Raw genomic sequence first — 15,490 nt, 5'->3', positions numbered from 1 at the left:
TGCAGTTTGGTATACTTATTTGGTCCAATTTTTCTGGTAATGAAAAGTTTTAGTTCTTGTAAATATAGTGATTATCTTTTGTTGGAGAAGCACAGAATATCGACGAACATACTAAATATGTTTGGTTTATCTTTGTTTTACACTTAATGAATAAATAACGGGCGTTAACAACATACTTTTTCAAGGCTCCCAACTAAAATCAATGAGATATCATCAGTGCTATGAATCTGGTTGAGACTATTATTGATGGTGAGTTTTTGACAAGGGTGTTTATAGTAAATTGGCCATGACCTAGTTATTGAAGTATAATGAATATCCTTGACCCAGCATCAGGATTATTGAATCTGTATCAATACAATTTGTATTCCGCATGTGAATAAATAAATTATATTCAATTAATGGACTCAGTAATCTTAAAGTTATTCTAAAAATGTATCTGCATGTCAAATTTCAGGGCTTTCTACAACAGAAACCTTGTTATTTTATGTACGCAAATACACATACCTTTTATATCATATACATGGCATTGTCCACATTCAGAATAAGATTGGAGTTATCCATATATGATGGAATTATCCATATCATATTTAGTACATAGTCATACCAATATCGCCTCAAGTCGCAAACTTTTGCGGCCGAGTTCCTTGAACATGCTATGGTGCCACTACTGTATTCAAATTCGTACTGGAATAACATTAAAACCTCAAATCTAGGCCTGGCATACTGCCTTGAACTCAAACCATAGATTACGGATGTATGATGATCACATCAGTATTGCGACATATTGGCTAAGTCCATGGCAGGGAAAAACACAATATGGAAAAATATGGTTGTGGCATACCCACTACTGCGTTATGGCATAAACCACATGCCTTTTCCGTCCTTGGAAGCTTTGGCCAATACAATGGCATGATCACGCATCATTCTCGGCTTGGCAGCTTTGGCCAAGGCTATGGCGTGATCCCACGCGTCATTCTCGGCCTTGGAAACTTTGTCCAAGTCCATGGCGCGATCCTGCGCGTCATTCTCGGCCTGGTAGCTTTGGTCAAGGCCATGGCTTGATCCCGCGCATCATTCTTGGCTTTGCAAGCTTTGGCCAAGGCCATGGCTTGATCTTGCGCGTCATTCTCATGGCATGATCCTGCGAGCTATCTCTGACCTTGGAGCTTTGGGCCAAGTCCATTGCACGGACTTACACGACATTCACGACCTTGGCATCCTTATCCAAGATCATTGCAAGGTCCCGCGTGCCATCCATGGCAAAACCCCGTGCGTTATTATTGGTCTTGGCACCATGGACAAGGCCATGGCATGGTCCGTGCGCTATTCTTAGCCATTGGCAGTCTCGGCCAAGGCCATAGCCTATGCCACAACATGTCTCCTCGAGTAAAGTGCGTCGTTATAGTTCCCATGGATTGTAGATTAACTTATTTAGCTCATGGATAGACAGTGACCCGGAAATCTCTCTCTTATTGGCCGTGACTACAGGAAATATGCCAAGCTCCTATAAAACCGCAGCTTACCGAGCCAGGCGCCAACGCGCGCGCCATTTAAGGCCACACTATGTGATGCGACATTTAATTACCATGCCATCTCGTTCCAATAGCTTCATTTAGATCCAATACTACTTGTGGTATTGAGGCCAAAGTTATTTGAGCCATCTTTTGGACCTTAACTCATTAAGCCATTACGGGGGATCGACAACGCCATTTTAGGCCACTATGCTACTCAATATTTTATCGCTACAAAATAGGACTTTCAAAGGCCACGTGATAACTTAACACTCCAGCGTCTCGCATGTAGATTATAGCCTGGAATATTTATCTTCATTCTGTCCGTGGAACAACACGTGCGCACTATGCTATTTTTATGCCATTAACATGCCACGATAAATTATAGCGCATTAAATATCCGCTAACACGCCAAGTTATTCGGGTACGCCTCAACATGGCACAGGCACACCCTAATCTCACGGATGGCTTTGGCTAAATTATTTTCACAACAACTCTAATTTAGCACTCCCATAAGGCTCACAACATATCAACGACTACGATTAGTCTAAATGAGATGAGATCTATGATTCATCCAAAGTACCTAAGAAACATCAAAATACGTCACATGGGGGATTCTTCATGGGGTATTAGTCTGGTGGTATATGGCAACACGCGCCGTGAAAACACCCCATGTGAGAAATTAGAGTAGTGGCACAGTTGCAGTAGTCAGGAGAGATAATGGGCGAGTTATAAAAGGGATTTCCAGAAACTTCCCTATATTATCTTGCATTATCCCATCATCTCCATCTCTCCATAACTCACGGCCTCCATAACTTATTAGAATGGCATTGTATATTCAAAAATACTATATATAGGTTACTTAGCCTATCCAGAAGACACATCAAGCTTTCACATACAAAAGTTCTGTTATTCTTCATAGTTTTCAATACCCAACACACAATTCAATACCCTTGCCATTTTCTCAAAAATTTTCTGCTTCCCTCCCCCAAGATCAACCTATATTCCTATCCTCGTAACATAAGCAGGACGGAACGGCTACTATCGTAGTTAAGGCTTATCATGTTCGATTTTCATTTTCGAACATAAAAACAAAGTACGACAGTGGTGCATTTATTTTACCTAGAAGTAGTTTTTAGGTACTAACAACTATACAAATACTTTTTCAGAAAGATGTCATTGGAACACCTTTGTAGGAAATGTTGATTTTTTTTCAAGAAGATTGATGTTCATATGCCATATATAAGAGCTTGACATTTTGTTGGTCCCATATGATCATATCAACAAGTTGATAACGTAACAATCAAGCACTTACATCAATCATTAATTAGATACATGTCCAATTACCCTTTTTTTATATATTTTATTAGATATTTACAGAAACTCTACATTAGTCTCATGCAGTGTCGTTACAAAACTGGTTATCTCTAGAATGAATTCCACATAAAAACTGAATTCCACATATAAAAACATACAGACCTGAGAGTTTCATATAAATAATTTTTAAAGTTGGTTATTACTGAAATTAAATCTTGCTAGTTAAATTGTTTTATCATGTCATATTATCTTATTGTTGAAGAAAAAAATCAAAACATCATAAGCTCGATCAAACTTGGATTAATTTACAATATTTTTGACATTGTATCATCAATCCATTTAACAACCCTTTGCACTTTAATACCAATTCATTCTACTAAATAAATGAAAAATATAAATAGTTTTATCTGGTTTATTTGATAAATAATTCTTACGTATTGTTAATTTTATCTTAAAAAAAAACTTTTGATCCACTTATGGTTTCTTCCTACAAACATACCAAATGAGGGAGTGCATAACATGATCACCAGAAAAATTCCTACGAACATATATTGTTGATGGTGGATTTTCGGCAAGGGATAAAATTGTAAAATCATGATACCGCATGTTTCTGACCCGGCTTCAGGAATGTATGTGACGGTTCATATTTTACGATCCGTGAACCGTTTCACGATCTCTGACTGCGTGAACATTCCTCTCAGAGCTATGATGAATATGTTTCTCGGAAGGCCTCCCAGACATAATGTATGTTAGAGAGCTTAACGCCTTCAGGACGTCACATTGCATCGTTACCTCTACATAAAATCTTAATGATTGGGCGGTTCCCTAGACATAATGTATGTTAGAGAGCTTAACGCCTTCAGGACGTCACGCTGCTTGTTCCATGACTACGTAGAGAGACCGTGTATAGAATCTTGATGATTGGGCGGTTACCTAGACATAATGTTTGTTAGAGAGCTTAACGCCTTCAGGACATCACGCCGTTCGTTGTTCCCTGACTATACACCCCTCAGAACGAGTATGATGCTTCTATCTCATATCTCAATTCTGCAAATAGATTAATTCTAGCGGGTCATTCATCAACTGAATTCCTATAAAGTAATCTATTCTATCTGATTACTATGTTCCATGGCTGATCTTCCACTGGATTCCATGGATTAGTAATAGATAATCATTTTATCTCATTACTCCATTCCCTGAATCCCCCAGCTAGATTTCGTGCATTAGTAATAGATACTCAACTCATTTTATTACTCCGTCTCATGAATCATTCTCGGCTGAATTTCATGATTTGGTAATAAATACTCAAGTAATTTTTATTATCCTGTTTTCATGAATCATTCTCAGCCGAATTTCATGATTTAGTAATAAATATTCAACATTCGGGCTCTGGACCATCACCGACTAAGCCCCGAGAAAACGGTGCAAGTGTACTTGACAATAACGCACGAACGAGCACCCGAACGCACGAATGATATGGACGAACGAGGAACTTATGAAGGAATATAATAAAATAAATAAGAGGCATCGGACCGGGCCCACCAGCCGACCGGTCATGCCGCCGTGGTCGGTCCCCTCTTCCATTATTTTATTTTATTTTAATTTGTTTCCCTCATCTCATGGAAACTCCTTCATTTGAGCAAACTCCCTCGTTTGAGCGAAACTCTTAGTTTCTCCATACTTTCATCGAACAAAAATAGGGAAAGGTATCACGGGACCGGGCCACCTAGCTGGCCGGCCATGTCCTAGACGTGGCCGGTCCCACACCTTACAATCCCTTGTTTTCTCATATTATTATTTCCATCATCTCATGGAACTCCATCGTTTGAGCTAAAACCCTAGTTTTTTCAAGATTTTCTCAAATATTGCTCAAATCATGAATGAACCAAAAAGTCAAATGATCACATGACCGATTAGGCTACTCACGGCAAGTATTAAAATATTATTATTCTAATATTTTCAAAATATTGGTCGCACGAGCAAAGTTCTACTTGCTCATTCGAGCAAAATCGAGAGTTTCTGTCAAGATCGAACTCTTCTGAAATTCCAAAATATTGCTCAAACGCGCACCAGAAAATACCAAAACTCTTAGGACTGAGACACGGACATCATGGTGACACAGGTATGCTACCTTCACCGACCAATGTCGGCCCTAAGGCTTGCAAGGATCCGGTCACACACATCTTCATAATTTTGACCTAATTTGCTCTCAATTGCTCATATTGGGTCCACACTCTCTCCAACCAACTTGGGACTCACTCAACCGACCGTCATCCGGTCCTACGACCACCAAATACCGTTCCCATGACTCCTTGGTCGGTCCCTCATCTCTCCATAACTAGGTTTTACCACCTAACGCTCACACGAGCAATATTTTAATAAATGATTGAACCAACATTTGATCATCCTTTCACCAGCTGGTCAACAAAGGAATTTGGTGCATGCTCACTCGAGCACTTGGGCGCTACATGGTCGACCATCATCCCATGTATCCGGTCCCTCATTCATTCAGTGATTTATTTTTCAGTAAATCATCGATTGACCAGCAATGGATCATAATTAGGGTTTCGAACAAATGCTCTGCAAATCATAAATCTGAGCGAGTTCAAACACTAATAATTTTATGTTGATCCAGCAATTAACATCCAAATGAAGTATATAATATTCGGTCCAGCTACCAATATTTTAATTAATATTTTATTCGGTCACACTACCAATAATTCATCGAATGAGCAATACTTGCTCAGATGCTCGAATATTGGTTCAACTATCAGTATTCAGTAATTTATCGAATGAGCAATATTTGCTCAGATGCTCGAATATTGATTCAACTATCAATATTCAGTAATTTATCGAATGAGCAATACTTGCTCAGATGCTCGAATATTGATTCAACTATCAATATTTAGTAATTTATCGAATGAGTAATACTTGCTCAGATGCTCGAATATTGATTCAACTATCAATATTCAGTAATTTATCGAATGGCAATACTTGCTCAGATGCTCGAATATTGATTCAACTATTAATATTCAACAATTCATTATACGAGCAATATTTGCTCAGACTATCATATTCATCATGTTGACTCAACTATCAACATCTTTCATTCGAGAACTATACGTTCTAGCAGACATGTTCAATTCATGAATCCTAGAGCATTTAACAATCATGTTCGACTGAACAATACTTAGACTCGTCGTCTAATCAAGTTAACAACTGAATAATCAAATACATGTCTGCTTTGCAGACTCCACGTTCGTGAGACATCAATCACATCACATGTGGATATTAATTAGCGTTTTGGTATGGTGACCTACAACACGTGTGTTCATCCATGATGAGAAATGTGAATAAGTCGTGCAAGCAGTTGAGGGAGTTAGCAAAGTAGTGGGTGTACAATCAACCAAGTCCCCGCACGACCTGAAACTGGTTAGACAATGATTTCCCACTTTCCCACTCTTTCACTCGAGCAACTGTCACACTTACTGGAGATCAATGTGTCAACTATTCTATCAATATAAATAAGTCTCTGAATCCATGATTGAGGGACAAGACAACATTCATCAAAAACAAGAAGAATTCTGATCCGAGCAATCACTCTCAAGAATTCAATCTATCGACCAGAACTTATTCGAACCCAACAGTTCACAGAAAACTTGCATAAACCTTAAACACATTCACAATCCTTGATCATCATTGATCTCACAAACTTCTCAGCTTCCCTCCTACATATCAATCATCTTCCCTCTTTGTGACCGAATTGACTCTGGAACGACCATTGTCTTGGTTTAGGCCTTGTGGATGGTAGATTTTTGACAAGGGTAAAATTATAAACCCTAACTATGCATACTCCGGATCCGGAAATCGGATGAGTATTGAGACTCATGTCTCGCATGAAATCTCATGCCATAAAACCTCTGACCGAGAAGGATGTCTCTCAGAGTATATGTAGATGTGTAGTCTCCCAGCTGAGGCCACGGCACATCTCATGAATAGTGAGCAATTTCAGTAATTATTTATACTCCGGATCCGGAAATCGGATGAGTATTGAGACTCATGTCTCGCATGAAAGCTCATGCCATAAAAACTCTGACAGAGAAGGCTGTCTCTCAGAGTATATGTAGATGTGTAGTCTCCCAGCTGAGGCACGACACATCTCATGAATACTAAGAAATTCAGTAATTATCTCTATATAGAATCGAAATATTGGACGGCTCCTAGACATCATGCCTGCTAGTATAGAGAGACAACGTCTTCAGGATGCAACCAGGTTTTCCCTGACTATATAGGAGAAATATGATACTCCAACAAGTTCATATTGCTCAACTCTCAGATAATTAATGCTCCTAGATAGGAAGCCCTGCTAGTATAGAGCCATCAATTAATTATCTCTAATCGCCTGAATATCCAGCAATATTCTACGATTCTTCGTTATATTTCGTCACTTCAATTCGTGGTTCTTCCCAGCAGAATTCCACGGGTTAGTGATAAATATTCAACGGAACAGGCATCTGAGCATCGAATAAGCCTTGACAAAAATGGTGCAAGTGTACTTAGCAATAATGCATAGACCAACATTTGAATGCGCAAACGAGCATTTCAAAAATACGAATGAACGATGAACCTATGCAAAATAGGAAGGAAAAATAATAATAATAATAAAATATTAGCAAAGGTGCCAGGGACTGGGTTCACCAGCCGTCTGATCATGCCGTGACCAATCCTGAGCCCAATTTTATATTTTATTATTTTTCCCTGATCTCATGAAAATTCTCTCGTTCGAGCAAATCTCCTTCGTTTCAAGGAAATTCTCTAATCTCATGATATGTTGTCAAGGAAAATAATAAAATTAGGGAAAGGTGTCGCGGGACCAAGCACCAGCCGGCCGACCATGCCCTAGCCGTGGCCAGTCCCACACCTCACATCCCCATTATTTTGTTATTTCTCTCAATCCATGAAAATTCCTGGTTTCATGAATTTTCCCTAAAACCATGAAAAATCCCTGATTTCATGAATTTTCCCTAAAACCATGAAAAATATTACAAAATTAAGAAAAACTCGTGGGACCGGGCTCTAGCCGCCGGCCATGCCCTAGCCGGTCCCACACGCCTCTTATTTTATTATTATTATTTGTTTTTCTTTCCTGATTCCATGAAAACTCCCTGATTTCAACAAAATACCTTGGTTTCAACAAATCTCTCTGATTTTATAAAAAAATTCCCTACAATCATGAAAATTACATAAATTGGGAAGAGTGCTCTGGGACCGTGCCCACTGGCCGGCCGACCATGCCTCGGCCATTGCCGGTCCCACACTCCATCATTCCCTATTTTATTATTATTTTTATTTCTCTCATCTCATGGAAGTTCCCTAATTTCTTAAAACTCTTCAGTTTCATGGAATTTCCCTCAATTCAGAGAAAATACATAAAACTACATAAAACTGGGAAAGTGTGGGACCGTGCCTACCAGCCGGTCGACCATGCCCTGGCCGTGGTCGGTCCCACACCTTGCAATTCCCTGTTTTATTTATCATTTTTCATCATCTCATGTATTTTTCCTAGTTTCAGCAAAACCCTGGATTCTGCATATTTTCTCCAAATATTGGTCAAACGCACACCAGAAAATATTGAAACTCTCAAGACTGAGACACAGACACCATGATGACACGAGCGCATCCCCTTAACCGACCAAGGGTGGCCATGAGGCTTGCAAACAGCCGGTCCCACACGTTTTAATGATTTTAACCTAATTTGCTCAGCTGCTCATATTAGGTTCAAACTTTTTCCAAACAATCGAGATTTTGCTAAAACGACCATCTATTGGTCCCACGACCACCAAGAGCCGGTCCCATGACCTCTTGGTCGGTCCCTCATCTTTTCACGGCTAGGTTTTATTATCTGTCGCTCACATAATATTATTTTAATAAATGATTAAACCAGCATTTAATCATTCTTTCACCAACTGGTCCTCAAGAGACTTTGGTATTTTGCTCATTCGAGCATCTGGATGTTACATGGTGAACCCATCATCCCATGTAGCCGATCCCTGCGTCACTCTGCGGTTGATTTGCAATAAATCATTATTTCGGTAAAATTAGGGTTTTGAATCCAGAGCTCTACAGAAACATGATTCTGAGCAGATTCAAATACTCTGATAATTTTATGTTGATTCCATGATCAACATTTTTATTTACTCGACCCAGCAGTCAGTATCTAGAATTAATATTTTATTTGGTCCTGCTACCAACCATCATCAAACAAGCAATATTTGCTCAAACCGACAATATTTGCTCAAACCGGCAATATTTGTTCAGATTAAAGAATATTGATTCAACTATCAATATTCAACAATTCAGCAACACAGTTTGCTCGTCTTAGGTTATCAACATAATAATACCTTGTCTCGGCAGACATTTAATTCATGAGTTTCGGATTATTTGCAATATTTGCTCAGACTAGCAATATTTGCTCAGATTAAAGAATATTGAATCAAATATCAATATTCAACAATTCAGCAACACAGTTTGCTCGTCTTAGGTTATCAACATAATAATACCTTGTCTCGGCAGACATTTAATTCATGAGTTTCGGATTATTTGCAAGTCATATTCAACTCAGCAATACATGGAATCATCGTCCCATAAAATCAGCAACTAACTCCACAATCACGAGATTTCAATCGTGTCACATGGGGATATTAACTAGGGTTTTGGTCTGGCGGTCTACGACACGTGTGTTCACCCACGACAAGAATGTGAGCAAGTCGTGCAATTAGTTGGAAGAGTCAGCAAAGTAGTGGGTGGAAAATTAACCAAGTCTCCACACGATGAGCAACTGGTTTTAACACGATTTCCCACTTCCCCACTCTCTGATTCCAGCAACTGTCACACTTCATGGGATCATGGTGTTTTCAACTCCGGAATTATAAAATGTATTTGAATACTGATTGAAAGGACAAGATTCGAACACTCGAACATTCGTCTAAAAGATTTCTCGTCAAGTTCATACAGACAATCTTTCGTCTACACGAACTCATCGTCTGAGAAATCACTCTAAATTGAGAAAAATTCAAACATTCAGAGCGTTCTTACGCTGAATTCACAACACACCTACAATCTCAGATCACCATTGATCTCACACATTTCTCAGCTTCCCTCCTACAGATCAACCCATCCTCTCTTGTGACCTAATTGACTCTGGAACGACCATTGTTCTTGGTTCAGGATGGAGTCTTACAGATTGATCTCTCGAACTTAAAGCACTCCCTTCTTGCAGTGCATCTGTGTGAGGTTCAACATTTCGCTCGGTTCAAGGAGTCTCCACACGGTCAACTCTTAATTCCGTAAAAATCAGCAAATCGTTTTTCCCCATCTACAGGCCTGAGTCCTACAGATTGATCTCTCGAACTCAAATCATTCTCGTGCACTGCATCTGTTTGAGAATAGGAAGTTTGCTCGGTTGAGGAACCTCCATCCACACGGTCGTCTTTCCATTCCTTAAAAAACCAGCAGATCGTTTTTCCCCATCTACAAATATATATATACTTGATTAACAAAGCTTGACTGATTTTTATAAGAAAATAATAATAAATTGTATTTTGCTTATAACCGTAAAAAAGACATAAAATATACTCTTAAAAAAAATTCGTATTGCATTTATTTTATTTAAATGAATAAATCTAATCGATGTACATTCATAATGTATATTATGAATTTTATGACTTTAATTATGAGGGAACCAATCAATTTAGATTCATAATGAAAGAGGTTATATCTTCTATATCCATCAGATGTCTTTGGCTTGGATGAGACTAGGATGGTTGGATACAACGTTTGTCTCTCACATCCGTCCAATCTCAAAAACCCCTTTTGTATTTAAATATGATCTTTAAAAAAATGTCTATGTCTTAGTGATTAAAATTGATACTCATGTTTTTTTTACGGGTCTTATTCTCAAAATTTAAGCCAGTAACGAATGGATAATCTTTGGTTTGAATCTGATTGATTTGGTGGCACCATTTAATTTCTTCGAATGGGAAATCTTTAGTAATGATGTAACTGTTTTAGCATTTGTTGTTTATTTAACGAAGAAGTCTTGTAATAATCCCGATTTAAATTTGATACAAGGTGTAATCATAATTTCCTATAAAAATAATCTATGCTTAAATTACAGGTGGAAAGTATACACAGGATAATATCTTATTGGATATGAATTAATGTTTTCTTTTTACTCGGGGATAGGATTTAACATTTACTACATAAACCCAGAATGAGACTGTCTCCTTCGCTATTCAGATTTAGTCCGTTTTGGACGAGATCTAAGCAGGTTTCTTTACCTTTTCTTGCTTTCTAGTTTAGCTAGTCACTTTAGTTTGGTTGTTATCATGTTTTCTACTTATTTACACCATTATGTTGGTTTTATCTCCTCTTTGAAGAATGACGGTTCTTGGTTATTAGATAGAGTTTTAAGATCAATAGGGATGTTTTCCAACGACAAAAGCTCATCTTTATTATCTCCGGCGATGAAATCTTCATCATCGATTTATCTGATGACCGATTTTTTGTTGTTGATTTTTTTGACGACGAAATTTTTGTCCCTAGATACAAGAAAATTATTCCTATTTTAAGAGCAAATTACTCCTACTTTGTCTTACTCGGATATTTCATTTTTTTATAAATTTCTCGATATTACACCCCTACGGTGTGATATTGCTGCATTAATGAAAAGATTTCTTGCTTACAGAAAGAGAAACAAGAATGATGCTACTCGAGTTCTTATAAACAATGGATATTAGAAACGAAATGCCTACTCGAACTCAATGCCCAAAACCTACCGCCAACGTTATCGGTCACCGTTGAAATTCTCCTTTAGGGCAATGTAGAACCATTTTGGGGAAAAAAAAGACCCATACAAAAATAAAATGATAAACCAACACTGGAGAACCATTCTAGGGAAAGAACGAACCATAAAAAATGATAAACCAAAACGTGAGTGTTTCGTAACCATTTAGGCTTAGCCGATAATTTGGACTACCAAACGATAGTTAAATAGAACTATTTAGTAGACCCGTTTGTTTTAACGAAATTTGCAAAAGATCTAATGTCGATTGTTGTTTATGGTCTGATTGTTGTGAGAAGACCTTTCAGAATATTAACCCTTCTCCAGATAGAGCAATCCTAAGAGCCCGTAGCTTCATCAATGATCACATAGCTCATAAAAATAGGCATTCGACCATTACCGACAAAGTTTGTCGTAGGAATATTCATTGGCTTCCTCCACCTGTTGATGTCACTACCATTAATGTTGATGGCTCTTACTTGTATTCTAATAATACTGGCGGAATTTGACTAATAGCTCGTAATTTTATAGGTGAGCAGCAGGCAGCAGAATGCGTCTTTCGAGGAGAAATAACGAATGTTGCGCATGCGCGGTGTATGGCCTTGTGGGAAGCTGTTAACCTGGCGCAGAGGCTACAGCTGGTGAACCTACATTTTGAACTTGATGCTAAGACAATAGTGGAAGCAGTGAATAACAATGCTGCTATAGATTGGCAATTATTCAATTTAGTTAAGGATATTCAGTCTTTCTTTTAGAGTTTTTCAATCCTCGAAATGTTCTTACATTCCAAAGAAAGCAAATAAAGTTGCAGATGTACTCTCTAGATTAGCTAGAGAGAAGGCTCTCTCAGTTGCTTGGTCTACATTTTCGCCTGTGGAAATTAGAACTCACCTGTCTGGAGACAATACTCATGTAATGATCTAATTTTTCATCAATACAATTCTTCTTTGCTTCAAAAAAATAAAATAAAATAAAAAAGAGTAATCTTCCCGAGCAAAGCAAAAGTAATGAAGATTAGAATAGTTAGGAGGCCCCACTAGATGGGTTATTAGAATGTGGGAACCACGGAAAGATGCCTACATATTAACAGACAATCAACAGTGTGAACGCCTGGTGCGGGTCCCACTGATGCCTCCAAGCTATAGAACAAACCTAGTTTCTACCAGACAAGCTTCAGGGCTCCTGGAACTTGCTCCTCGGTCCTCACTAGCACCTAAGTAACCTCTTGGAGTGTTGCTAGACAACACAGTAAAAAAAGCACCGAGAATCCACCGAGGGGCATCGAACCGTCCCAGTGGTGCACTCTTGAGCATTGAAATAGGGAATGGTGGGAGTGGGCCTCATCCTCCATCTCATACGGTGTACACTCGGTTCATTTTTCCACGGTGTATCAATCATTTTCGAACTCTTAACCCTAAGTCAGTACGTTTTTGCTTATTTCTTTTTTTTCCTCTCGTTTATTCAACTGTTTGCGTATAACTAATTATATATATGTAATGTGCATTCAATTAACGGACCCAAAGTCCTGCAGTTATTCTAAATGTGCATATGTATGTCAAATTTCATGTTTTTTTCCAGCAAAGACCTCATTATTTCATGCGCGTCGATATTTTATGCTACATAGAATGCACTATTTATATTCAGAATAGTCATATCGGGTATCGTTTCAAGTCGCAAACTCCTACGTCCGAGTTCCTTGAACATGCTATATTGGCGCTATCTTATCCAAATTCATACTGGAATAGCATTATAATCCAAATCTAGGCTTGGCACATTGTTATAAATTTAAACCCTAGATTATAGCCACATGATAATCATTAACAATATGATTTCAGGTGAATTTGCTCTATTGTGGTTAAAAGCTGAATCAAGCTCTCTTCCTAAAGCTTCTGTCCCCACTAGAAAATGTTCAGACCAATAGGAATTCTTGGTTATTTCCACCGCTCTTTTGGATTTTTACACCACCCGGTTTTGGTGTTTTTCGTGCTTACGGATCTATTAATCCATACCTCTCTATCATATATCAAGAATTCCCTTCGCTGTTACTGCCGTTTTACTCCCAACCCTAATCTGCGAACACCGTTTTGGTACTACTGTGAACTCCATTAAAGTTTTGGAGAAAATTTGGAAATCAGTTGCTTTTATCCCCTTACTTCGGTTTTAATTGCTTTTTCGGTGTTTTTTTTCTTTTTGTACAGTAAGAGCTTGAGCGGTCAGTACTCACTTTCTAGATTGAAAAGTGAAAACCCTTAATCGTCTTCTTTTACAACCCTAATTAATTGTCTATTGCGGTACCGCCTCTCTTCCACCCTCCCTAATCTCCTTCTCTTCAATTTTAATTATTCTAACAGAACTCTAGATTATGAAATCTTAATCTTTGATTGTCAGATGTTGGTGATTTGCTCCAGGAATATATTCTTCCGAAGATGGTGATAATATCAGAACCAACACCTAATAAAAACCACTTTCTGTTTTCAGGTAAAAGAAATTCACCAAACAAATACACTCTAATCCCGAACAAGTAATCAATCGTTTCTATCTTACTATTAAGGTTTATCAGCTCTGAGGTCTTTTGATGATTTTATTTAGTTTTTTCCTCTGTTTATCTTTTCTGCCATTTTGATTCATAAGTTTCCCGTGTATGCTTCTCAATCAAATTCACGGTCTCCTGGGTTTTGTTAATCAGTTTTAAAATTTACGGATTTTACTTGATTTTTATATATATGTAAAATATAAGATGGGCAATCTGGGTTTAAGAAAAATGAGCTCTAATAGTTGAGTCTAATTGAACTGGAATTTGCTGGATGATATGCTGATCACAAACATATATACAAATATGAGCCTCATTTTCAGTTGTAGCCTCTTTAGTAAGTAAAGTAAGTGTATCAGGCTATGAATTCCACAGAATGAAACTTCTTCCAGCTTATAAGATCGTCTTCCTATAGAAACGGGCAGAAACAAGGAACCAGACATGAGGTCATACAAATATGCAAAAGTATATGAGTACGAGTGCAATCAAGGTTTCAAACTTGGAGTGGTCGAATAGTTCCATAAGGTCTTCACTATGACGGGTCTAAAAAAATGCTTGCTGGATATTTGAGACTATGTTTTATTTAGTGCATTTGCTACAAATCTCCCAAAAATCATCATTCTATTTGCACGGGTTTCATTTTTTTTCTTTTATAAATCAAGTGTTGAATATATTATTGCTTATTGATCATCGAATCCTGTTTCTTATATTTGTGTTGCTGGCAGGACAGATTTTATGTATTGAATTATCGAAGAACTGTCGTCAAGGAGTGCATATTAATTAGAAATCATCTTTAGGATATGATCAAGCAGTACTTTTATTTTGAATTCAACCCCACTTAAGAGCTCTATATATATTAATTGAAATTTCATCTGGAATGATAAATCTTAGCCCGTGCAGAGCACGGGTGCACAACTAGCATAATTAATGTCCCCATCCAATAATTCCTGTTTAGGTGTGTTTTTTGGACCGGAAATACTAAAATACCCTTTGGGTTAATTAAAAACATTTTGAGAAGACTATAATACCCTCCCATCTAAAAAGCCTTAAAACTAAAAATCAAAAACCAAAATCCTATTCCCCATTTCATCTCTTCCGGCACGATTTTCATCTGGTTGGGGTTTTGAAAAAAAAAATTCCATCGTTAACACAATTTCATCGTCGATACAAAAATATCTTTGTCGATTGCCAAAATCTATAAACATGCCTTCAGGAAAGAAACCTAATCCACATAGCTCAACAAAAACAAGAAGAGAGGATTAATCGGATTGCTCTTAAATAAGAAGAAGA

At 37.8% G+C, this 15,490-nt stretch overlaps 1 long non-coding RNA gene across 2 annotated transcripts; it reads left to right on the top strand.

Moving 5' to 3' along the window:
• Positions 1 to 13,715: 13,715 nt before the first annotated feature.
• Positions 13,716 to 14,890, top strand: LOC113277332. 2 transcript variants are annotated; one of them, XR_003324856.1, is made up of 3 exons: positions 13,716 to 13,757; positions 13,869 to 13,961; positions 14,059 to 14,890. It is a non-coding gene; the product is annotated as an uncharacterized LOC113277332 (long non-coding RNA). The 2 variants fall into 2 exon arrangements; XR_003324855.1 differs by having other exon boundaries at positions 13,869 to 14,890.
• Positions 14,891 to 15,490: the final 600 nt, after the last annotated feature.

Source organism: Papaver somniferum, chromosome 5, assembly GCF_003573695.1.
Source record: "Papaver somniferum cultivar HN1 chromosome 5, ASM357369v1, whole genome shotgun sequence".
NCBI lineage: Eukaryota > Viridiplantae > Streptophyta > Magnoliopsida > Ranunculales > Papaveraceae > Papaver > Papaver somniferum.
The sequence above is the reverse complement of the archived record's forward strand: the minus strand, read 5'-3'. Positions and strand labels throughout refer to the sequence as shown.